Consider the following 27,321-nt stretch of genomic DNA (forward strand, 5'->3'; position numbering starts at 1 on the left):
AACGTCACACTTAACTCCAAAACATATAATTGTTTCGTCCATCCTTCTTGACAACCAACTCTGATTTGCTTCACCTGTGTTCTATATTTCTTTCGTTCTAGCAAAGTCAGCATAAAATGTTTGAGATGATGTAAACGTTTGTATCTTTAGAAATAGTAAAAGATACCACAATTGATTTAGGTTTTCAGCTATAGCATTCATAATGAGTTATGTATTATTCAATTTGTATGAAACATATGTCATTGTTCGCTTAACTTGATATCTTCATCAACACTTAAGTGAAAAGCTTTTATTCAGCTAACCACAAAAAGTGATTTTTGACTGATGCGAAAAATAATTTAACGCCTATATGCTCACCTTTGCTCTTCAAAGGGTGGAAAATTAATATTTTATTTCGCGGTCGACCAGAGTATTATTTTGTGGTTTCCTTCGTTTGATAATTATGATAGCAATACAAAATTGATAGCCCGATGCTATTACAATTTAACCAGAATTTAAACGAGAAAGACAAATGTTAAAATAATTGAAAGTATGTTATGTGCTCTCGAGTAGCAGTGATACCAATGTTAGGGAATTAACATTAAGTAATAAATTTCAGTTCAACTTATTATCCTAAGATTTAAATTTTATATAGTTTTGCATGCTTATTCTGCCATTAATTGCGTGATTTGCATGTATCTTTTAAATCAAATGGCGGATGAGAGATTCCTACGGGTAAAAATGTAAAGTTTTCGTAAAACATAATTTGTATACAAAACAAACTACAAATGTACAACTCTATAAAAATCATAAGTTTGAAGAAAAAAAATGACACTGAGTTTGCGCAGATCCCTCAGCAATCCAATGAAACGAACATAAAAAATCGAGATCGATTCCTTTGTTCAGCAAAAATATATAAAACTAATTTGATTTTGCGTTGACAAGTTTTCATATATAAGTTCTCATCGTTAATATTCTGTTCCCTTCTATTAGTTTCATCCTTTGGGTTGTACAAGTTTCAAATATTTCGATGTGTGCGCGTTTGCAGTGATGTCTAATAGTTCAATGCTTGTTTAATTTCTACTACTGATAAATAACATCAGAAAAACAAGATCATAAACTAGTGTAACCTGCAACGAAATTTTTCTTAATTATAACGATTCATTATAAAAGGTTTTTCCCTTTGCAGGAATTTCATATTTAAATGATTTCACTTTATAATTATTTGAATTTAAGGAGAAAAAATATGATTGCCGATGAGAAAAGACCATTTAAATGTTGAGACGTTTGTGTTTTCTCTTATTATTGAGATATTGAGATAAGACGTGGCACGGTACTTGTCTATCCCAAATTCATGTATTTGGTTTTGATGTTATATTTGTTATTCTCGTGGTGTTTTGTCTGTTGCTTGGTCCTTTTCTGTGTGTGTTGCGTTTCGGTGTTGTGTCGTTGTTCTCCTCTTATATTTAATGCATTTCCCTCGGTTTTTGTCCATGGATTTATGAGTTTTGAACAGCGGTATACTACTGTTGCCTTTATTTAAGATCAAATATATGTGAATATTTATAAATCACCGTACGGCGTTTAACAAAGAGAAAGAGTCATTCGATATTGTTATCTATCATTTCAAAATGGAAAATCAACTACCAGATATATTCTACAGTAATTCATTTATGATTTGTATTGTAATGCTATTTATAAAGCAGGCAAATTGTACGAGTATCCCTCAAATCATTCTTTTTCGTTTGTAAATCAACCAATATATAAAGGTTGCCCATTTAGTGTTAAAAATCTAATCAGTGATTTTTTTAAACTCCCCCCCGTATCCTTTAGATTATGCTTTGTTGCAATTTCATGTTTTATAAAGGCAACAGTAGTATACCACTGTTCAAAATTTATACATCGATAGGGAAAAAACAAAGCCGGGTTACAAACTAAAAACTGAGGGAAACGTTTAAATTAAAAAATAACTACGACACAACAGAGACACAGCACCGAAATATAATACACACAGAAACGAACTATAATGTAACAATAGCCATATTCCTGACTTGGTACAGGGCATTTTATGAACAAATGTTGGGTTGAACCTGGTTTTTTAACATGCCAAACCTACCGCTTAAATGGCAGTGTTAATTATAACATTAAAATGACAGAAAACGCCACAGGGTTACAATAAATAAACAGATTATTGGGAGAAAATATAGAACAGAGAAACAACCGAATAATAGCCATCAAAAGGTAACAGGTTAACAAATATTTTTATACGCCAGACGCGCTACGTCCATACAAAACTATGCTCAGATGTAAAAAGTTTGATTGCCATAACAACTACAAAGTTTAAGATCACCGAGGACCAAAAGTTCAAAAGTTGTGAGGCCAGTGCCTTGGACAAAAACATCAATATTATCAAGAATAATACATAGTTTTGCAAACAGTAAATTTTATAAAATGACTATATAATAGATATACATGATTAAACTGAAGTGGTGACTAGCTACAGAATAAAAACGAATACATTACAAAATCCCAGCCATGTTAGCCATAGTAAATGCAAAGCCCAAAGTGACGTCACATTTAAATTTCGAAAACTTGTTCCAAAAATAAAGAAATAATTTGGATGAAATTCAAGATTAGATTTGTATGACTAATTTAACTTATATTAATAACAGTGAAAATTAAAATACTATTTAATATTTAATTGTAGAAGTTATTAGATAATTAACTGTATTATCTATCTGTGGGTGTTTCTTCTTATCAAACTGCAAAACAAATATATCGTGTGTAAATTTCGTTGATCCAAAATTAAATCTTCCAAATGAACTGGATGAGTAGTTATCCCCATCACAACACACGAATACAAAAAAAAATACGTTTACAACTACACACGTTAAGACATTTGACAAAATCCGATGACAACAACAAACACTACATCAAAACCAAACAAATTAATTTGGGATGGAAAAGTACCGTGCCACGTTTTAATGCAAAACGAATTCACACTCAGCAAAACAGTCACAATCCGGAATAAGTCAGGTGGTAAAAATGTCCAGTGTTAGTTTGGACAAAGATACATCGTATGGATCAACCAATTCCTGATGGTGTCCGTAAAATTTACGATGTGTCATTTTTAATCTGTCCTCCTCATAACTTTGTTGGAGCAGTTTCTGCGATAGAAGCACACTCCTGTATATGAAGTCCGTATAGTGTGAACATGCACGAGAATAACGTATTAATTGAAATATGTAAACACCATAACAAGGAGTATAGGGTATGCTACTGCTGAGAAATGGGAAATTGATAATTGGGGAGTTGAAATCGTCACGTGTATCATAGATTTTCGTGTGAAATCATCCATCTGTGTCAATATTGAGGAAAAGATCAAGGTATGAAGCAGTTCTTTGAGTATCAGTTGCATCCTTAATTTCAAGTTCAATGGGCTATATGAGATGCAGGTATTGGCTGAAATATGGGTTATTCAGTCATAGGACATCTCGACATATCGGAAAGTAAAATTAAAGAATTTCTCAAGGTGCTATTTCTGTTTGTCTTTTAGAAGAGTTTTTATAATTTCTGCGTCATACGAGTTCAAAAACAAAACAGCTAGTAGGAGTACACAGTTAGTACCCATTGGAATACCGATTGTCTGTTGAAATATGAAGCCTCTAAATAAAGGCAACAGTAGTATACCGCTGTTCAAAACTCATAAATCCATGGACAAAAAACAAAATCGGGGTAACAAACCAAAACCGAGCGAAACGCATTAAATATAAGAGGAGAACAACGACACAACACCGAAACGCAACACACACAGAAACTGACCAATCATCAGAGAAAACACTACAAGAATAACAAATATAACATCAAAACCAAATACAAGAATTTGGGATAGATAAGTACCGTGCCACGTCTTATCTCAATATCTCAAAAATAAGAGAAAACACAAACGACTCAACGTTAAAATGCAACACACAGAGAAAGGAAACTCAACAAAAATTTGTCGATAAAAAAGTCGATAAGCATTTTGATAATATCATATTCGGTATATTTTTTGGTAGATTCAGTGTGGTTCTTCACAAAATATGAATTATTGTAATCTAAACAAGAAATTTGTATCTACGATTCCCATTTTTATAGAAATAGCTCTGTTTAATGAGACGTTGGAGTCTATCTTTCAACTGAGCATGGGGAATAGTAGGGTAAAAGGTCGAAAAATCAAAAATCTTTATGTTGCTGCAAAGATTGTAATCGAAGATTGAGCAGTAGATTTTCGAATTTTTGAGAATCAGCATCTGGTTAACACCACTGGTAGAATGTATCTCTTTACAATATCGAAGTCCATCTTTAACTGAATAGTAGCCAGTATTTTAGAAAGATGTTTAGTCGAACATTTTGACGATCCAGCTATGTATCGTTCTTTATATGGAGTTTTGTGTAGTTTTGGTGTCCAGTATAATGATGGTAAATACTGTAAACCAACTTATTTTCGCGGATACTTTATTTCGCGAGTATACCCAGCTAGTCAACTTCGCGGCGATTTAATTTCGCGATTTTCTTTTTTCTTAATGTAGTTTGATAGTGAAAGATCCAAGTTATGCCTAATCGCGACGATTTAACTTCGCGTTATTTTTCTACTCGCGAAAGTCGCGAAAATAAATCGCTCGCGAAATTAAGTTGGTTTACAGTATTCTTCGTTTTCTTTGATGTTGATACCAAAAGAAAGAAGAACAGATTTGTGATTTTGTAAAATCTCGTCTTTGGTAAATGATGTTAACGAATATGTAGTTGTTCTATTTATTCCAAACTCTGTTGTGAGACATTGCAAATAATGTTTTTACATACAAAGAAATATTAATGGAGGCTTTATCTGCTGTAACAACGACATTTTTGTCATACAAAGAGGATCAAACATCCACAACATTTGGATTCTTGAAAGGGTTAGTAACTCTTTTGTTCATAGTACACATGGGACTAGACAAAATACTTGTCATTGCAACAATAGGAAATGGCTGTTCCCCGTTTAACAATGGTAAACACAATTCGTGAAGCTATACTTTGACCCGATGAGGTTCTTCATTTTGGATAAAACAACTATTTTACGCATTCAGTCTCGCCCTCAAAAATCAATTTATTATACAAAAAATCATTTTAATGAAAAATGTGCCAAGCTAATTTTATGTTTCGTAACGGTACAAGATACATCAAACTCCCAGATAAAAAAAATTATACTAGATTATGCCGCCTATGTCATAAAAATAATACTTATAAAACAATACTGGATTGTGCTGTCTACGTCGTAAGAAATACAGGTCCAAGGAAAACAACATTGGATACACTTATAAGAGAAAATTAAACAATACTACGCCATCAAAACACAGGTAAAGGAAACAAAAATGGATGTTGCTGAATGTATCAAATACGACGATACAAGGACAATAATACTGGGAAATTATAGGTACAAGGACATCAATACTGGATAACGCCATCTTTGTCCAGAAAAACATAAACGAAGGTAAATGGAGAACAATTTTTGGATAACACTCTTCGCACGAATAGGAGCAAGTTTTGTATCATCAATCAGTGTAGTTTTGTATGTTGTTTTTGGTTCTGCATTGATGATTCATTGGTTGTTTATGATGACATTTGTGTGTCCGATGTACAGTTTATTCCATTGGGGCTTAAAATGTGAATATGCGGTATAAATATATTCCCCATCTAAAACTGTGTCCTTTGTCACTAATTTATTATAACACTAAATGACTTTGTTGCAATTTCATTCTATAATATTTTATTTTGATATTGCTTAATATCAGGAGATTCTTTGCTGGTTACAAAGTCAGTACCCAAACGACACAAACAATGTAGGTAGGTATCTTGTTGTCAAAACTAGAGATTTTCAACGTCCTTTTTAATAGAAAGGAGAGAAGGACGGATTTGAGATTTGCTACATACTTCTCTTTCGTCTATGATGTAGGGGTTAATGTGGAATTTCCACTTTTAGCTGTGAATTCCAAGTTCTATATCTATACGTTCTAAACATTGATTTTTTACTGAACAATTAATTTTGAATAAGACATCCACAACCTCGGACTTTTTCAAAGCATAGGAAAACAGTTTGTAGATATGGACTAGAAGTCTGAATGCAAACTTGCAAAAAAAATATCTAGTTTTGATTCATCTGTCTAGGATTTTGCCTTTTTCCTACCATATTTCCGCAATGTGTGATGTGGTTTACGTTTATCGTTTACGCCTTTCCATAAATAGACTGAATTTGCAGAAAAGTAAAAATTTCATACTGTTTGTTCAGAATTAACATAAAATGGAACTTGACAACAAATATCGACAAACCACTATTGCCTCTTATCTATAAATAAACAGCTGCCAATGATGTAATGATCTATAGTCTAATTTATATCATATAGAAGTCAAAATATTTGGTTGCTATATACCACTTAATGAAGTGTGTGTAACAACTGCTTTTCTTGGATTTAAATATAGTTGTGGTGTCATCTAAAGAAATAATTTTCAGTTTTATCTTGCGTCAATTCCATGAATCAAAGTAAAAACCAAATAAGACAAGTATGACATCGTTTATTACGTTGCTTTAAATGAATTAATTGGATTTTAAAACCATTACCAACGTGCTAATTTATCATTAAGATGTATATAGACATAATACTCGAGAGTGGCCATTGTGCGTATATTGTCAAACTTGTTATTGTCACCAAATAGGTGACTGAAGCAAAATACTGTTATGTACGATGCATCAAATTTATCTCGATATTCTGTATTTTTCTTGTATTAATGCATGCAACCAAATCATTGCCTCTGCATGTGCACCTTAAGTTCACAAGTATATCGATATTTTGCTGTCTTCTAATTTTGTACCATTATTTTTTAATATAGATTCGTTTTTGAATATCTTAATAGTCACATGTCACATGTGTTTTAGAAAGATATAAGTAGGCAAAAAATAAGATAACAAGAATACGAAAAACTCCAGGGAAAATTCAAATCGGAAGACTCTTATAAAATGTCTAATCAAAAGCTCGAACACATCAAACAAATGGGAAACAACTGTAATATTCTCGATTTGACACAGGTATAACCCAAGTAGAACTGGCGGATTTAACCTGGCATTATAGCTTGCCTAACCTCCAACCATATGAAATTTACATAAAATTCTATTATATTGACAACAACGTGTAAACTAATCGAAAAGACAAAATAAGTAAAAATGTGTTACAAACCTAACCACTATTACACAAACATTTAGTGCATTAGCAAAAATCAAAGACAGGAAAACAAAACATAACAATGACAACGGCACAACAACACATTGGCGGGATGCACAAGCACCGAACAACGCCAAAAAAACACTACCAAAAATGCTCTAAACGGTTAAGATAATCAATTTACAAAGACAAAAGCAGGAACACATAAACACTTATTGTGGATTCAATTATTTTCGTGGTTATCAATTTGCGTTGATTGAGGATAACTTATTCGATGTCGCTGTTTTGACAAATTCTGCATATATTCTTATTGAAAAGTTATAATTCGTTTAACATTTTAAATTCATGGTTTCCTAGTTTCCTAGTACCCACGAAATCCTTAAAAAAAATGGTACCCGACGATTTATAAGGTATCCAAAGTAATTAAAAAAATAAAAAACGTTAGAAACAAACAAACAAAAATTTTGGAACTAAGATATCTAATACAAACAAGGTACACCCTCTGATTTGTTGTTCAATGCAGTAATCATTGAAGCCATGAAGAACTTATCATTCGTAAAAATATCAGCCTTGTCAAATTATATTTTGTTTGTATTTGTGAATATCTGACTGCTCATTTATTCCTAATTCTTTTATTAGACACTCGTCGAAGTACGTTTACTTACATAGACAATATTATTTGAAGCTTTGTCAATGGAAAACCTAATATACATTGAAGAAACAATCGGTTTATAAGTCACCAAAGCAATAAATGAACAACATAACCCAAATCCGAAACACTCAGATATCAACACAATATTTTCAGGTGAAAGACCTATCATCCAAGGGGACATCATGAGCCCAAAAAATCAGTGCTCGCAACGTGCGTCTGGCTTCTTGAATAAAAGAACACAGTGAACAATTTTAACACCTATTATTTGAGACTGCAGTCATTTCCATTTCCTGTTTCTTCTTTGTGAGTCAATATTGATGCGTTAAAAAATAGAATGAAGCGAACAGTTAAAAGCAATATAGGGTACACCACTGCATCGAATTTGATACAATATATATTCGCTCGAGACAGTCAAAATTACAACTTTTAAACGCATGGCTCGCCGAGTATATATGATTGCACGATATTTTGGAAGTGGAATCTGTTCTCAAACGACTTTTAGAAAAAAGTTGTTCTTCTAAGTGACATCATCAGACATGATCGCATTTTTCTTTGTGTCACACTTTGGGTTTTCAGAGGAAGCAAGATTATTTGATGTACTAACCGAATTTTGACCAAGGAAGAACTGAGGTCAAACAAACCACACGTTAATAAGTTAAAAACAATGGACAGGTCAGATTAAGGATAAATCGAGTAAGATTTAGAGAACTGTCTTTACAGCACTCAAAGTAATATTTAAGTATATGGATAATTTATGGAAAGTACGAATATTCATTAAGGTGTCAGAAGAAACATAAGCAGAATAAATTGTCTGAAAATATCTTGGTCTAAAGGGGACGAAAAGTTATTTAGTAATACATTGCCTGTACATGAAATGCTGTTAACAGCCGCAAAAATAGCCTCGTGCGGTAGTAAGGCAACATAATTCCCGAAGTTTGATATGTTGCTACCTTTTAGCAGAAGGTTTCCATTTTTAGAAACATAAGAATTGAGGAAATAAAAAAACATTCTAGAATTTAATCTACTTACTATTTTTTTTGGCGTCAATCAACAAAACCTGCCCTTGTGCACATACTTGGCAAGTTATTCTGTTTGTCCCTGAAAAATAAAACGCACGTAATAAAGATGGGTTCATTAGCATTATAGTATTTATTTGTAAATGCACTTCTCAATGGTATGGCCTTCTGCTCTATCTTAAACAACAAAAAGAGTTGGAACTTGAAGGCATAATAACACTTTATGTTTTACTTCTATTTTTTAGAAACTCTATAGTAAACAATAACTTATTTTTATTAAAGTTTATACGCAGAGGTATCTATTGAAAATGCAACTTCTTGTTCCGGGCATAGATTACCGTGGCCGTATTTGGTACAACTTTTTGGAATTTTGGATCCTCAATGCTCTTCAACTTTGTACTTGTTTGGCTTTATAAATATAGCGATTTAAGCGTCACTGATGAGTCTTATGTATATGAAACGCGCGTCTGGCGTATTAAATTATAACCCTGGAACTTTGGTTAACTATTACATTGAAAGTTTTGGTGATGTAAAAGTACGCTTAGCCTAATGTGGTTCTCTTTACCTACCATCATGTACATATTTTTATGAAACACATTTAAAATTTTCATATTCTCATGTCGTCCTGTAGACGTTATATCATTCTTTGGGCAAAGAATTTGACTGCAATCATAAACTAAGAATAAATATAAAAAAAAAGAAGATGTGGTATGATTGCCAATGTGATAACTGTCCACAAGAGACCAAAATGACACAGACATTAACAACTATAAACCAGTGTCTAATAGGAGCACTTAAAACTGATAAAACTGATTAAACTGATATAATTGAGAAGAATTATTTATCCAGACCCGTTCAAATAAGGATATTTCTAAAAGATTTAAGTGTTGGTGTCAAATCTTTGAACGTTCTTATTAAAAACTTACAAAGTATAATAACAAAAATATCGAACTCCGAGAAAAAATTTAAATGGAAAGTCCGTTATCAAATGACAAAATCAAAAGCTTTAACACACCCTAAACAGATTTGAAGTAATTTGTTTTTTTTATACTAGATGAATTAGATAGGAAAATTCCAAATTTCTGGGTGTTTCACCACCAAAGAACTTACAGAAAGTAGACTTGTCCTACAATGAAATAGAGGAAATGACAGATTTGACACCACACCGCTTTAATGCATCATTTAATTATCAACAGTTTATGTACTTGATATACTATGTACCTTTGCGCATTCTCAATAATTGAATGAAACGAGTTTTGGGGATTCAATTTCGTGTTTACGATGTATCGCGGTTTTGTTATTGGCAAAAATAACAGCACAAAGCGATTTTTTCAAATATTGTCTTCCATGACGCCTTTTGAAAATCAAAGAGTTGTATTTATTGAGAACAATATCTTATAATGAAATCAAAAGTAGAAGAAAAAAAATACAAAGCTCTGATGTGAAAATTCAAAATGGAAAGTCTACAAACTAATTATCTCAATACCAATGTTATTTGGTTTGTTGAGAAATAAACGTATATAAATATATATAATGGCAATAACAAAAGCTCAACCACATCAAACGAATGGATAACAACTGTCATATTCCTGAGTTGGTATAGGCATTTTCTTGTGTCGAAAATGGTTGATTTAACCTGGTTTTATAGCTAGCTAAACTTCTCACTTTTATGACAGTCGCATCAAATTCCATTATATTGACAACGATGTGTGAATAAAACTACAGGCATAAAAGGTAAAAATGTAAAAATGTAAAAAAAAAAATAGCGGTCTAAGTGTCAACATTGTGTAATAATCTTAATCATTATATAAACAAATAATAATGTAACAAAATAGCACAAAATGAAATATAGACCAATCTATTATGTCTAAGGAACATGTTATAACACCTCTAGTGCCATGGCGTTTAAGAAAAATCAACGTAAGGTTAAATTGAATAGGATAGAGTGATCAAGACCTCCTTCGGAAAGCTATTATTTTGTTTGTGTAAGCAAAAAATATAGAAATGTATTTGTAAACTTGAATTATTTAAATCAATTTGGGGAAATGAAACAAAATTATTCGAACTTATTTTTGTTATTTTTTCTTGCTATTTTACAATTTTGGAAGAAAAGTGAGATTTGTAGTTAAAGTCAATTTAAGTTTCAGCTCGTGAACTTTACATTATTTAACTTGAAATGGTGAAAATACTCCTCCCCGCAATTTCTCAGATTTAAAATCATTCATTAAGTCATTAAAATACACAATTCTTCAAGATTAAGTTTAAAACATATACGGTGCCAATTTTCCTGCACAAGATACGAATTTTGACAATAGTTGTCACCTCAGTGACGCTTGAGGCCTAAATAATTGAAACTCCAAAGTTTACTGAAAAGATAAAGACCTATAAATCAAAAAAGAAAAAAAAGTATCGCCGAAGCCTTCAAAAATCTATTTGTAAGAATTTTTTTACATATTTTACAAGTTTGTTCTGTTGTTTTCAATATGAAAAAACTATGATATTTTCAACCACCTATCTAATTAAGATGGGGAACCCAAAGCTGCTGATTTGAATGTTCAGTAGTAAGATACTAATGCTTCGTGAGTTAGCGGCGGGCCCGATTCGTTTTGTGCTTGGAGACTAACATGATTTTCACATTAACGCCATGTTAGACAATTTCAGATATCCATTATAACATGTTGTTCCGGACACAATGTACTGCCTCTTATTTTTTTTAAATTTTGATGTAGCTGCATTTAGACTATAAGATTGTGCTTTTGAAGCATCATTTTTCTGTAGTTTTAAAGTTCTGTCAAAAAAATGTTAGCTCTACAAAAAAACGTGATTCAACCCCCAATTTTTGTATAAATATCTTTACAAATAAACAGTCCAGTTATACATCAGACGAAAGTGGGTGTGAAAACAATCATTACTTTATAAACATCAAACGGAATGCGCAGGTAATGTAGACAGCAACATATGGTATCTACAGTTTCTACCATATGTCGAGATCTAAATCGCCCACTGGTCTAGACAATTAAAATACGCGTACGGACACACTGCGAGCACTCTTAAGTCGGTACTTTGTATGCTTAGTCTTCTGTATGCTTGTCGTAGTTTGTTTCGATCTGATGAGTCAGGCTTTCTTTAAAGTATTTTTTAAAAGATGTGTTCATGTTGTAACATCAATGTCCTATGTTAGGTCATAGTTGAGTGTTCGAATAAATGTTGATCAACGCTCGCAATATTCGGTATGTGCCTGTTTAGATAAAGGCAAAAGTAGTATACCGCTGTTCAAAACTCATAAATCCATGGACAAAAAACAAAATCGGGGTAACAAACTAAAACCGAGGAAACGCATTAAATATAAGAGGAGAACAACGACATAACACCGAAACGGACCAAGCATCAGACAAAACACCACGAGAATAACAAATATAACATGAAAACCAAATACATGAATTTGGGATAGACAAGTACCGTGTCACGTCTTATCTCAATATCTCAAAAATAAGAGAAAACACAAACGACTCAACGTTAAAATGCAACACACACATAAACGAACAATAATATAACAATGGCCATCTTCCTGACTTGGTACAGGACACTTTTAAAGGGGAATAAAAGTGGTGGGTTGAACCTGGTTTTGTGGCATGCCAAACCTCGCACTTTAATGGCAAAACTAAATATAACATTGAGATGACAACATAATATTACAGGACTTTAGAAACAGGAACACATAGTTTAGTGTTTTTCGTTGGTTGCTATTTCATATGTATTCCTCATTTATTTCTTATTAAATAATCAGACCGTTGGTTTATCATGTCCGGGTCTTTTACGGCATAATATAATCGACAGGTTGTGCTCATATAGATTCCTACCCTGCAACAAGTGTGTTACGATATTTCTACACTCGAGACATCTTAATTTCATTATTAAAGGCGCGAGGTTTGCCGAGCTCTTTAAATAATTAAAATTTAACTGTTGAAAGTGGATAAATATCGTAATACACGAATATAGTGTCGGAATATGTGTCTCTAATAATTTTTTCCTTCTTTTTGAAATATTTTCAGAAAGTTGTGGTCTTTATATGCGACGTCATCAGACATAGACATGGTCGCCTTTTGTCATGACGTCACAATAGCAAACTTCATAGGAAACCAAGATATTTTGCGTCATAATCAATTTTCGACTTATCATTTACCGAGAAAAGATATTTCAATAGTGAGGTGAAATATTTTTTTCATACCATTCAAGAAATGTGAAAAAACACAAAAAATAGAGAAAGAGTTTTCTCACTTGCAATAATGCTACATCTACAAATTTTCCATAATAACGAAACGTTCTTTTTGTATAAACCCATCTCTGATGTTTACTGACGAAATAAAACTATACCAATACTAAAGTTGTAAATTGTGCATTAATTGGTTAACTAATATTAACTAATACTAGGTAGGAGACATATTGTTGTCAATACAATGAAATTGTACGCAACTGTCTTACACTTGAGAGGTTTATCAAGCTACAAAATCAGGTTCAATCCATCATTATCCAAACCAACGGAGCAAGGTAATAACAACTGCCATATTGCTGACTTCGCATATGTATTTTCAGAAAAAAATTGTGGGTTAACCATAGCTTAGTAACTAGCTAAACATCCTTCTTGTATGACATGCTGTTTATAGATCAGGTATATTGAACTAATTTGTTGTACAGCCCATAAAGTAAAATTGTTAAATGTGACAGTCATTTGGATCCAGCAGCCAGAATTATAATCGCATACATCACAGACATACAATAAAATAGCCTAACAACTAAAACATTTATCCAAATTAGACCCAACAAAGACGCAATAAAAGAACTGTTGTAATGTTACAGTTGTTTTTAAATTTAAAAGATGCCGGTAAAAACTTGTGTAGTAGATAAAACTTACAGTTTATATTGTTCACTTTCTCGATAAAGTACAAATTAAAAATGTAAGTACACAGGTAGACAATATTAAATGAGCATTGGGTCAGACAAAGTCAGATGAACTAACCTAAAATTCAAGAACCAAGGTTTGTATTCCGGAAATGATAAGCAGCTCCTGTTACGTGTGGATCAATAGACCGTATAGGGACTTCAAGCTGTCTTTTGTTTTGTGTGTCTTTCAATATTTTACTAATACCCATTGACTAATTAAAAGCTCATTGCCTTACTTATTAGCAGACAGAGTAAGCCTTTTTTAACCATTTTTTTTATATACGTTTTGGTATTTCAAACGAAGATAAGAATTAACACTCAAAATTACAATCTTTTAAAACAAATGGATTACTAATGCTTTTTATGTAAACTAAAGAATAGAATTTCAACCAGAAAAAAATATTCAAACTTTTGAAACATCCTGTTTCCGACCATATCAAAATCTGTACTATAAATTATCATAAATAAGGAGATATAAAAGTCACGTTTGAGATTAAAGCATTTGTAAGAAACACTCTTTGACACCGTCCAAAAAAAGAAGAAACAATATAAATCAAATCAAAGCAGTCAAACGTAACAAACAAACAAACAAAAATCAAAATCAAACATTTCCAACTAACAAGATCCACCCAGTAATACTGTAGCCACTCATATCTAGCAAACAAACAAACAAAAAGATTAAAACAAGGCAACTGAAATTGAACAAACGATCAATACAGGGTAGCTCATTGCAACAAACATTAACAATAAAAACAAGGCAACTCGTATAAAAAAAACACCATAAATGACAATAATGGTGCTGGAAATAGCAAATGAACAAAAATTGTGGCTTGTTGTTCGGTGTGAGCCAAGGCTCCGCATTAAAAGCCGTACATTGACCTATTATGGTTTACTTTTTAATTGTTATTTCACACCACATCTTCCTATATCTACAAATTTGTGGATACAGATTTAGGAAACATGTATCCAGCCATTAGGGAGCCATTCTTTGTATTAAGATATTAATAAACACAAAGAGGCCCTCATTATCATTGGCAGACCATGCAATATCCTGTTGTTAATAGAGAGACTAGTATACATCTTTATCTAATTTACCGAGGTTGGTAATCGTTGTCATCATTACCAAGTTATAACAAAGACAAACGAAGAAACGATTGAAGTTTGGACGAATAGAGTTTCGATTAATTCTACTGGTGTATTGGTGTATGCATTTCAGTACGGTTTAAAGTCTGCCGTCTACGTTTTCATTAGTACCAGGATCCAAATTTAATGTGAAAGTAAACGTTTTTATCAGGAGAATGCTATTAAATACTTTTGACATTATCAGTGAAAATTTAAATATTCATGTCCGAGTAGGTAGTCTGATCTTTATTCTCTTGGACTTCCAATCTAGAAATTGACTTCCAATGTACTGAATTGAAACCTTAGAAATAATCATGACAAGGTTTTGTGTCAGAAACAAATAAAACATGGAATATCACCTTAGAGCAAGGCTTAACTGAATTCAAAAATACATTGGAAAAACTTTTTTTGTTTGGAAAGCTTTCAATGTTCTATCCCAAATGCGTATTCGGCTGACCTCTCAGTTATTTCTTTTTTATAGAGCTGTTTTTTTACTCATTGCTGATGATAGTCTTTTTCATAAACTCATTTCCGGAATAATTAACGTTACTCTAAGTTAATAAAAAGAAGCAGATTATTTCCTTCTTGGGAAATAGAACTACTTCGAGGCAATAAGTCTCAATAAGGAGTCATTTATTAATTGTGTATTTATTCCATATTGATTTAAAGATAACATTCGGTTAATAAATGTAAAAATTCTAAATTCTTTAATGCGGGGTTCACACATTGCCGATTATTGCTCCCGTTTGAGATCAGACAGCGATACGACACGAAAAGTGAAAAAGTCGGATTAGTATCCTCAATTATCTGGAATGTCCTATTATTGTCTGAACGCAGTCGTTTTAGTTCGTAACAGATTCCTACTGGTCGGGAAGGGTCCGAATAGTTCGGCAAAGCACCCCGACAGTTAGGTGCGTCCCGTAACATTCGGGGAAACTCAGCCGATTTTGTCTAGTCGGATTACAATCGTGCCTATGTCGTGACAGATTCTGCTGTATCGGATCAAATTCCTAACAATGTTCTGTGTATTCGGGACGGTGTCCTGTGGAACGGGAATGATCTGGAGATGTCCCGACAATAACAGAATACAATACGACTGAGACCAGACAAAGCCGTTTGCAATGCGATAGAGCGGACCGTGATAGGATTACTTTCCGACAGTACCTGATCATCCCGATTATGCCGACAGTTTTCGAACGGACAACTTCCGTCAGCGTCGGTTCACTGTCTTGTCACTATCTGATCTCTGTCGGATTACATTCGGTAGAATCGGGACGCAGTCGTGACAGACTCGGTCGAATTTTACCTGGCGAAAGATACAAATCGAATTTCCATCCACGATTCACAGGATCTTGATCAGACTTTTGACAAATTTTAATCGGGAATGGTCCTGTCAAGGACGGCAGTAAAAATCGTGAATGTGTGAACCCAGCTTAAACTGGATTATAAAGCTGCAAATATTTGTAAAATTACATATTGTATTCTATTTACTTCTCAACGTTGCTCAAACTAGACTTACAACACGGGAAATATTTCGCATACACTTGAAACATTCAAATGCGATTTGAGCTTTCGGAAGTGAGTTTCTAGAAAGTAATACAGTGGCGCTTCTTAATTAATTGTATAGTTAATTGCTGTAATTGATACTGATAACTTGAGTGACGGCACGTTATATATATTATACTGGTCAATGATGATATTGCACGTTATATTTATTATTCTGGTCAATGATGACATTTGCACGTTATATTTATTATTCTGGTCAATGATGATATTGTACGTTATATTTATTATACTGGTCAATGATGATATTGCACGTTATATCTATTATACTTGTCAATGATGATATTGCACGTTATATCTATTATACTGGTCAATGATGATATTGTTCGTTATATTTATTATACTGGCCAATGATGAAATTGCACGTTATATCTATTATTCTGGTCAATGATGATATTGCACATTATATTTATACTGGTCAATGATGATATTGCACGTTATATTTATTATACTGGTCAATGATGATATTGCACGTTATATCTATTATACTTGTCAATGATGATATTGCACGTCCTTGTATAATGATATAAAATCAGTAATCAAAACTAAAAAAGTGATGATCATTTTCATTGTTGTCCTTTAATATTCAAATCAGTATAGTCACATGGTAAAAATAAACAAACATTAAAAGCACATGTATGTTGTTTTTGTTTTGGTTTGAAGGCCGTTACACTACTTATACTTACTCCATCTGGTAATCAACACTTCAAAAATAAAATGAACATAGAGACCTAATGGGAAACATTTTCAAATATTGACCAAAAATTATCAAATTAAAAGTCAGAGTTCGTATATATCATATATTAACATACATCGATGAAAAAATTATCAATTTATAAGAATGAATTTTTAAGAATTTTTTTCTGCAAATATATAGAAGTCAAATGGACAATAACACTGAAACAATAAGCAGTGCTATCGTTTTTTGTAAAATTTAAATGATACAATTTCTTTTGTGCTTTTGGATTTCTAGTTATTGCAGGTATAGTAAGGCTGTAATATGTACAGGTAACATTGGCCATACATTATAGTGACTGCTCTATTTGAAACCCTTTTTCAAAGCATATGTTATACATAGTTTGATTTGCTGTGCATATCTTTGTCTACATTTGTTAAAACACGTGCTATCAACCAAGTATATATCCCTTATTGTCCAATGAAAATACTTGCATATACTATGAACCACGTTCGAAACCGTTCTGAATTTTAAGTTGGGTAAATTGTTCATTCGGGATATTTCAGCCTAGAAACAATGAACTTTAGGTTCAGGAATCTAGACATTTCCCTTTTTAAAACAAGTGTTTCATATCTGTATATATTTACTGTATGTTTTGTATAACTTTGAGTTGTTATCCCTTGATATTTTCTTAAGTCTCTCACGCAAGTGGCGTATGAATTATAACCGCATGTAATAAAATTAAGCTATTTTTGAAGTATGCTAGTAAATAATAGTTTTTCGTATGTGCCCCAAAGGCTTGTATTTTAACCCCTAGTTTTTGGTGGGGTTCGTGTTGTTTATTCTTTAGTTTTCTGTGTTGTGTCATGTGTACTATTGTTTTTCTGTTTGTCTTTTTCATGTTTAGCCATGGCTTTGCCAGTTTGTTTTAGATTTATGAGTTTGACTGTCCCTTTGGTATCTTTCGTCCCTCTTTTAATATAGACATCCAGATTCTCCACTTATTAAGGTAAAAGTCTCAGGACATAATATTCACATGTTTTTATTGTAAGATTTGTGTGGATTTTTCAGTTGTTCATATCAGCAGGTTCAGTACTGCAAGCTTGCTTTTACCAATTATCAGAATTATTTGATATTAGTAAGGATATTTTCTATTTCTGTTTTGCTTACTCCAGCGTTTAGTTATCTATTTAGATAATATAAAATATAGTGCTTCTCTTGTCTAATTTATACTTGACTATCTTTGTATTCGATTAAGACCTGAACAAGTGGAAAAAAGAGTAGTTTGCTAACTAAACTCAAACATTTGCCGAATTTAATAGCTCAAACGTACGCTGAAAGATTGACAGCAAAATAATTGTTCTGAATCTCTAAAATGTAAGATGAAAAACTGAAATCAGGTTCGCAGTAAATAAGTTGATGTGATACAAATGGTATCAATTCTTGTGTTTGTCAATTTTATACATTAAACATCGGTAAACTACCCTTATATCGAAGTTCAAAATTATGTCCTTTTGTTTTGTTCAGGCATCATTGTGAATTTAATGGATATATACGAATATCATACAAGTAAAAGGTTAAGCTAATCAAAAACCAGGTTCAATCCACCATTTTATACGTAAGAACAAGTACCAAATCAGGAAGATGACAGTTTTTTTTCTTTCGTTCCATATGTTTGAGCTTTTGATTTTACCATTTGATTAGAGACTTTCAAACAGTAGACCAAGAAGGTAAAAATAAATTTCACATTCAAACGTAGAAATCCTATGGTAATCTTAGTAAGTCCTATTGGAACATACTCCATTCTCTTTTCCGGTCTTCTATGTAAGGTCCAGGGGCAAAATGTGTACTAGTTCAGGTGATAACTTAACCTCCAAAATATACTAAAGAAACTTAAATTAAAAATCATAAAAGATTAAGAGGCCAGAGACTCCTGACTTGGGATAAGCGCAATAAAGCCGCGGGACTAAACATATTTTTAGAAACCTCAACTACCCCCTATAAGAACAGGTAACAAAAGAACATAAACAAATTGACACTAATACATAAATTGACATAGACTACTAGTAGTTACTGACATGCAAGCTCCAGATCTCAATTTAGCTTTGACTATGTCTTTCTATATAAGAGTTATTTACTATTTATTTGTACTGTATTCCCGTCATGTAATATCATATTAACGGTATATTTAACAGTATAATAAAGCGCGGAGGTTTGGCAAGCCATAAAACCAGGATGAACCAACATTTGTTCTTTATTAAAATGTCCTGTACCAAGTCAGAAATATGGCTTTTGTTTTCTAACATGTCGTTTCTATTTATGTTGGATTGTCGTTGTTTTTTTTTTGTTGCACTTCAGTGTTATGTTGTTTCGATGTTTTCCTCTTATAGTTGATATGTTTCCCTCGGTTTTAGTTTGTAACTCGGATTTGTTTTCTCTCAATCGATTTAAGACTCTTGAAAACCGGTATATTACAGTTGCCTTAATTTTAGAAAGAAAATCATTATTTTCTCTTTTGTAAGGTAGACATTTCTTAATTTTCCTAGATAATGTTCACAAACAAAGGTTCTACATACTTTCATGAGACATGTCACAATGAAGCAAATGTTTCGGAAATACACTGTATTGCTCTCTTAATGAGGTTTTTCTTCTGAGGCTAAAAATTCCTAACTTACAAAATGAACAGCATGGTCAATTTGTCAAGAAATAGCAACAAAACTTGATAAAACTTTCTAATATTTACACTAAACATAGATTGTTTTCAGTTGAATTTATTCAGATCTTCAGTGAAGGTAGGAATAAAAAAATCCCAGGAAAATAGCAAACAAACTTGGTACAAATTTATGGAAATTGGTAAATCATTAAAAAGGATACATTGAAAGTCCATAAAAAAACAGAAGTGCACAACCATATGAATTTTTTCTTAATCATTTACTTTTTTTTACAGAAATATAAACGAATAATATGGGTAAAGGAAATGAGATGCCATCACAATCTACTAGAACACGTGGGCGTGGTGTTAGGGTTGATGTAGAGGCAGATGGAGCTCTGATATGATAGTAACGAATCTTGATCAAGTAGAGATGTCGGACCGACCAATCCGACCTAAATTACAACCTATTGCTGGTCCATAAAGCTGAAATGACGATATTTTAGTGAACGATATCAGATATGAAACAGATGTGTCAATAGATATAAGAAGATGTGGTATGAGTTCAAATGAGACAACTCTCAATCCAAGTAACAATTTTAAAAAGTAACAGTTATAGGCAAAGATACGGCCTTCAACACGGAGCCTTGGCTTACACCGAACAGCAAGATATAAAAGGCCCCAAATATTACTAGTGTAAAACCATTCAAACGGGAAAACCAACGGTCTAATCTATATGAAAACAAGAACCATGGTTAAGCCGTTATAGAAAATGGACAAGAAGTCCCAATTACATACATACAAACAAAACCTGGAGAGAATTAATACCCCAGTCCCACTAGGCCACGATCGCACTACGATCTGTGAAAAAAATGCAAATTTTGATGATCGAAGTGCGATCGTGTAGATCGCAGTAAGGTCGTATCACGGTCGTGGTGAGGTCTTCAAGATCGTGAAGAGCGTGGCCAACTTTGAACATGTTCAAAACAATCGTGGTGCGGTCGTGGCGAAATCAGGTCGTAGTAGAAGCGTAGTGAGAGCGCACTAAGATCGTAGTAAGATCGCAACGGTCGCTGTACAATCGTAGCGAGAGCGTAGCGAAAGCGTGATTCTATTCGGAGATACTGCGCTACGATCGCAGAGCGACGTTATCACGACCTCACTACGACCCTCATGTTCTCACTGCGACCCAACTACGCTTCCACTACGACTATACCACGCTGTTCACGACCATAGTACGGTTCTAGCCCGCCCTTGCCGTCCTCATCACGCTCTTCTTACGACCTGACTACGTTCACACTACGACCATCATTCTCATTGTCATTTTCACATAAAATATATAAAAAAGCTCCCTAGATTTTGTTTGTTTGAATGGAATTATCCATTTGCTCTAACGGTTCAACCATGCTTCTCGTTTTTATATAGATTAGACCGTTGGTTTTCCCGTTTAAATGGTTTAACACTAGTATTATTTTGGGTTCTTTATAGCGTGCTGATTGATGTGAGCCAAGGCTCCGTGTTGAAGGCCGCACCTTGGCCTATAATGGTTTAGTTTTATAAATTGTTACTTGGATGGAGAGTTGTCTCACTGGCACTCATACCACATCTTCCTATATATATTGATACATCTATGTCATCTCTGCTATCGTTCACTAAAATATCGTCATTGAGCTTTATGGAACAGCAATAGATTGTAATTAAGGTTGGATTGGTCGTTCCGACATCTCTGCTTGATCATGATTCGTTACTTTGCTCCCTCTGCCTCTACATCAACTCCTACCACCATGCCCACGTGTTGTGGTAGATTTTGGTGGCATGACTGTATTGTTTCCGAGAAATCTACGATTTAATCAGAAATAAAAGGAATTGAACTGTATTGATATGGAACACGATGTTGACGTTATTACTGAGAACGTAGTAAGATCGCGCTATGAATGTAGTATAATCGTGGTGAAAACGTGTTATAATCGCAGTAAGATCGTGTTGCAATCGGATAACTCGTGGTATGGTCGTAGTGAGAACTTGAAGAGTGTAGAAAGATCTTGATAAGCGTAGTGAGGTTGCAGAATAAGCGCGGTGAGATATAGTATAATCGTAGCGGGATCTTTGTAGAAGCGTAGAGAGGACGTAGTAGCATCATGAAAGCAACGGACATTTACATTTTCATGCCGCTCATACCGCGACCTCACCACGATCTAAATTAATTTTAGATCGCGGTGAGCGTGGTGCGATCGTTGTCTAGTGGGACTGGGGCTTAATATATTTTATAGGAAAATGACAATGAGAAAAAAGGTCGTAGTATGAACGTAGTCAGGTCGTAAGAAGAGCGTGATGAGGACGGCAAGGGCGTGCTAGAATCGTACTATGGTCGTAAACAGCGTGGTATAGTCGAAGTGGAAGCGTAGTTTGGTCGCGGTGAGAACGTGATGGTCGTAGTGAGGTCGTAATAACGTCGCAATGAGATCGTAGCGCAGTTTCTCCGAATAGAATCACGCTTTCGCTACGCTCTCATTACGATGGTACAGCGACCTTTGCGATCTTACTACGATCTTAGTGCGCTCTCACTACGCTTCTACTACGACCTGATTTCGCCACGACCTCACCACGATTGTTTTGAACATGTTCAAAGTTGGCCACGCTCATCACGACATTGAAGACCTCACCACGACCGTGATACGACCTTACTGCGATCTACACGATCGTACTACGATCATCAAAATTTCCAGTTTTTTCACAGATCGTAGTGCGATCGTGGCCTAGTGGGACTGGGGTATAAGATTGAAATAGGTAATAAGTCTAATTTGATAGGTTAAATTAGTTAAAGAGAGGAATATATTATGGTAACGACAATTAGACATATACTTTGTATTCTGTGAAATATCAGCGGACCAAATCGCGATTGCGTCCGTCACATATTTGAATGGAGGATATCAACCACATCACCTTGGACACTTGGTCCGATATCTTCCTTGTAAGCGACAACGCTCTATCAAAAACATCATGATAACAATTGCAATCTCTGGAATATAGTATCAGCTGGGAGATATGTACTATATATGCAGACGCTGCTAAAATGTTGCTACATTAAAATGGAAAGTTCACAATTAGGAAGCTGAAATCATTTATTATGTAGAAATGTTTTGTTCTCAAACCATCCTAATTGTCAATGTCTACATGTAAGTCAAGATATGGAACAGACTTAACTGTATGTATTGTATGGTTTATGTCAAGTCCAATATGATAGATACACTACTTTTAATGTAGAAAGGTAGAACATAATATTACCCTCCGAAGTAAGGTGCAATTCGAAGACCATCTAAATGCTCTGTTGAATGCAAAAGTGCAACTAGAATTGTTTTATGAAATCCCAAGTGTACTTAACCTGCTTTTAATTTCTACTCGCTTGATATTTGCCCCTTTTTAGAAATTATCTGAACACAGTTTATCCATCGCTGAAATTAACTGTTAAAACTTTCAGAACAGAAAAATGGAGGGTTTAAAGCATACCGACGCACCTGTTCCAATGTATATGAAATTCCTTTCTCGTGAACTTATTTTGCAGAAGAAATAGGTCTTTGTCATGTCTTATTGTCAATAAACATTGTTTCAGTATTTCTGAAATCATTTTTCTTTTTATAATCTAAGTGGTATCATTTAAATCGTATACCCTTCAAACGAGTAATGGAGTACTATAGTTCAACTTGTAAAAATCTATTCTGGCATTTTAAGCATATTTTTTTTTCTTTTAAGATCATTGCTCAAGTGTACACACTGAATACTTCTGCATTCAACGTGCCGATATATAAAAGACAAAGGACAATGATAGAAACTGAGTAAACACAGAGTTTATGTTTGATGTCTTCATGTTGCTAAGAGGAACATCCTTGACCTTGCATACAAATATTGAATTTTGCTTTTTAAGTGGAGAGGTCTTTTGTATTAGATATAATTTATAATCAATATTTAATAAAAACTATTTATAAACACCCTTATCCTTGATCCATGAACATATTGAAACTGACAATACAGTGTTTAGCCTCGTTTTGTCACAAACTGAAATTTACAGGATTTTGAAGAAAAACCAATTAAAAGGATGAATCATGACGAATTTCCCGGCATAATAGAAAAATTGTGAATCATATACAGATAGTCTCAGACGACAATTTTGAATTAATTTTAAATGATTTAGTCATGTCTGAAGCAAGGATATTTCCCAGACAGACTTTTGTTCTTCACATTGGAAGATAAGAGCTAAAGGGATAAACTGTTATCAAAATCAAAGCTAATACAAATCACTTATATATTATTATTCTTTAAATGTGGAAGTGGTGGCATAGTGACCGTTTGAGATACTAATGATATGCATACAAAATATATATCGTCATATATGAAGACAATACATACTTGAATGTATTTTTTCAGTTTCCAGTAAACAACCTTTTTTTTTATCAATATTTAACAATAAAAAAATAATGTTATAACAAAATCGTGACAAGTGTTTTGTAATTTTCAAAAATGCCAGAAAAAAGGGAATCGCGGGAAGTAATATAAAAATGTAAAATATGTTTCATTTCTTTCTTTGATTTTTTTGCAATATCCCTATTTATTTTGATATGAAGCACCTCATGTTTTACATCTGTTTATATGTTAAATGTCACTAGAATAAATTAAAATAATTAAAAAAAGATATCACAAATCAATGAAATGACTGTAAATACGAGAACTTTAACATACTTACTTAAACTGATCATAACGTTTCTTCCGTTCATTTAAAATAATTGCAAGGAAAGACGAGTAGTTTCCCTTGGTTCGCCTATTTTTATAACCAGACATTGACTGATTACGTAATACTTTTGTCTGTCTGGATATTTGAAGGTAAGAACGTTTCTTGTCTGTTATCTGTATCAATATTCAATTTTACACCTGCTTTTATTTGTTCACCTAAAATGTCTTCATTCGTAATTGTTAAGAAATCATTACCACCTCAAATAGTGAAATAAATAAATGATTGCTTCATTTCGTTTTAAATCTTCAAAAGCAGATACCTTCATTTGCAGTTTCCTCCCATTGAAATCCTGTTTTGTTTACTTTCTATATGTCTAATTCTTAATTTAATAGGTGTCCCATCTTTTTTATTCGACTGTCACGATTTTTCCGTTTTATCTAGAAAAATCAATTTTATCGACCTTTTACTTCACTTATTTTTTGGATTCATCCAGTTGTAATTTTTTTGTTTATAACAAGATGTGATCGGAAATCTTACATTTTTCATGGTTTACCATAAGATATGATGAAATTGCTGAGAGACCTTATTTAAATAACTTCATTCTTCTGCATTAACCTAAACCTATCGATGTGAATTGGACATACCCGATTGAGCTTACGCTCTTAGGGGGTGTATCTAAAATAAACCTATATTATAAAAAAAGTCAGTTCTTCGTTGATCAAGAAAAAGTAATTTTCAACCAGTTTTTTTAGGTCAGTTGGTCGATTTTTACGAACTTTTTTTACAGGGAGGAACAATAAATTAATAATGATACCTAAAAAAATGTAAATTTAACAGTTCCAAATTACCAAAATTTTACTTAACACAAATGTCATTGAATTTTGTTATATTTGGTTACTTTTAAATTGAACTTTCAGGTCATAATATCTGTGGCAATTTATAAATAATGAATAAATAAAACAGATGTTCATTATCATTTCTTGTTTTTTGTGTTTTTTGAAGGAATAAAAATTATTCATATAGAACTGTCCCCCTGTTTCATGATGTTATAGAATAAAAACACATATTAATAAATAAGGGCAACAGTAGTTTACCGCTGTTTGAAAGTTATGAATCGAGTGAAAGAAAACAAATTCGGTTTACAAACTAAACCGAGGAAAACACATCAAATATAAGAGAAAAACAACGAAACAACAGAAACACTAGTGTGCAACAAATTAATTTTTATTTTATTTTTTCACTTTCCTATTCGTGTTTTTATATGTTTTCTCTCTGCAATTTTCTAACAAGTAAAAAATGTATTTCCAAATATTCTCTAATTGATATTTAGCCTATCATCAATCTAACAGTTTTCATATTTTAGTTATATTGCTTTTGTACGAGACATATTTGTGTTTTGGAATAGAAATAAAAGAGCAATTACAGTAAAGCAGTGTTCAATTGGGCCTTATTCAGTTCACTATTTCAAATTACAGATTATATTATTCGTAATCCAACCATATCTGAAAGAGTCCAAAAACTGTTGCATATTAAGTTCATTATTTTTTTTCGAATCACTTCTGCTTTTTATAAAAGTTTCACAATAGATTAATATATATATATATATATATATGATCATATATATATATGTTTTAATGGGAATAAGCTTTTTCTTTTTTTTACAATTATTTCTCTCAACATTTCAACAAAACGAAAACTATAAGAAAAACAGCAGAAGTTTGATTTCTGCTAGAACCTACATATCTCGAAAGCACGAAAATGCAATGTTTAGATAATCTAAATTTATATTAAGAAACTATTTCATTTTAAGATTGTGGAACGTTAATGAAATTGTATGTAAGCTATTTCCGTAAATGGCATTGCATTCGTGCCAAGGACAAATTCATATTTAGAAGCTTTGTCTGGAAATAACATGGCACTTTCACAATTAATTATCATCTGAATGCGATTGCTGGTACTTATCTAATCGTACTTAACTTCCACCGATACCTTATCAAAAGCCCAAGCTTCTTAAAATATTTTCACAATAATTAGTGTTTAAAAAGATCGAATATTAAAATTAATATTACCTTTGTTCCATACTGCTATGGTATGCTGCATTTATGCTAATAGGTGTCGGTAGATTCCATCCAATCACAGACGTTTTTATTTCTAGCTATTTGTTCTGATTAAAATACGGGGTATGCCTAAGGGAAATTTTCTGAAATAAAATAAATGCTTATCTATTTATTTCAAGATACAAATTTGACCTGAAAATTTGAAAATTGAGATCTTTATTTTTTTTCTTATTTGAATTTACATTTATCTAGATATAAATTTCGTGCGTCTATAATTTCACAGTAGATTAAGGTATTATAAGTACCGATGTTCAAATATTATTTGTCTATGAAGAGTAACATTGATAAACAAAAATAAGTCTTTTGGTATTAATTATTTATCAACATTTGTTTACAGAATTAATTTACTGAATTGTTTGTTTTTTTTTAATTTTTACGTATTATTCCTTATGAGATATCTGTGAATTCTAAGACTCGAATTGTCTAATTAGTTTATCTATAATGAATATTTATAAAAGACAAATGTAGATAAAAATATATGCATATATAGGTTTCAAATAATAAGTGCGTCAATTATTGAAATGAATTCATGTCTCATTTATTCATTTATCTACCCATTTATTCATTTATGCATTTATTTATTTATTTGCTGGAATTGACTTTTGATTGAGAATAATTTGACATTTTTAGCAGAAGTATAATTT

The 27,321-nt window shown here is 32.7% G+C and overlaps 1 long non-coding RNA gene across 2 annotated transcripts in view; it reads right to left on the reverse strand.

Moving 5' to 3' along the window:
• LOC134720614 (uncharacterized) overlaps positions 1–26,760 on the reverse strand; it is a 35,821-nt gene extending 9,061 nt beyond the window's left edge. The window contains exons 1-3 of one of the 2 annotated variants that reach the window (XR_010107767.1): positions 26,630–26,760; positions 8,896–8,964; positions 2,399–2,741 (exon numbers count right to left, since the gene is read on the reverse strand). This is a non-coding gene — a long non-coding RNA (uncharacterized LOC134720614). Of the gene's footprint in view, positions 1–2,398; positions 2,742–8,895; positions 8,965–26,629 lie in introns of those variants that run through there. The other variant, XR_010107768.1, reaches the window with a different exon arrangement.
• Between the last annotated feature and the right edge of the window lie 561 nt (positions 26,761–27,321).

This window comes from Mytilus trossulus, chromosome 6, assembly GCF_036588685.1.
Source record: "Mytilus trossulus isolate FHL-02 chromosome 6, PNRI_Mtr1.1.1.hap1, whole genome shotgun sequence".
NCBI classification, from domain to species: domain Eukaryota; kingdom Metazoa; phylum Mollusca; class Bivalvia; order Mytilida; family Mytilidae; genus Mytilus; species Mytilus trossulus.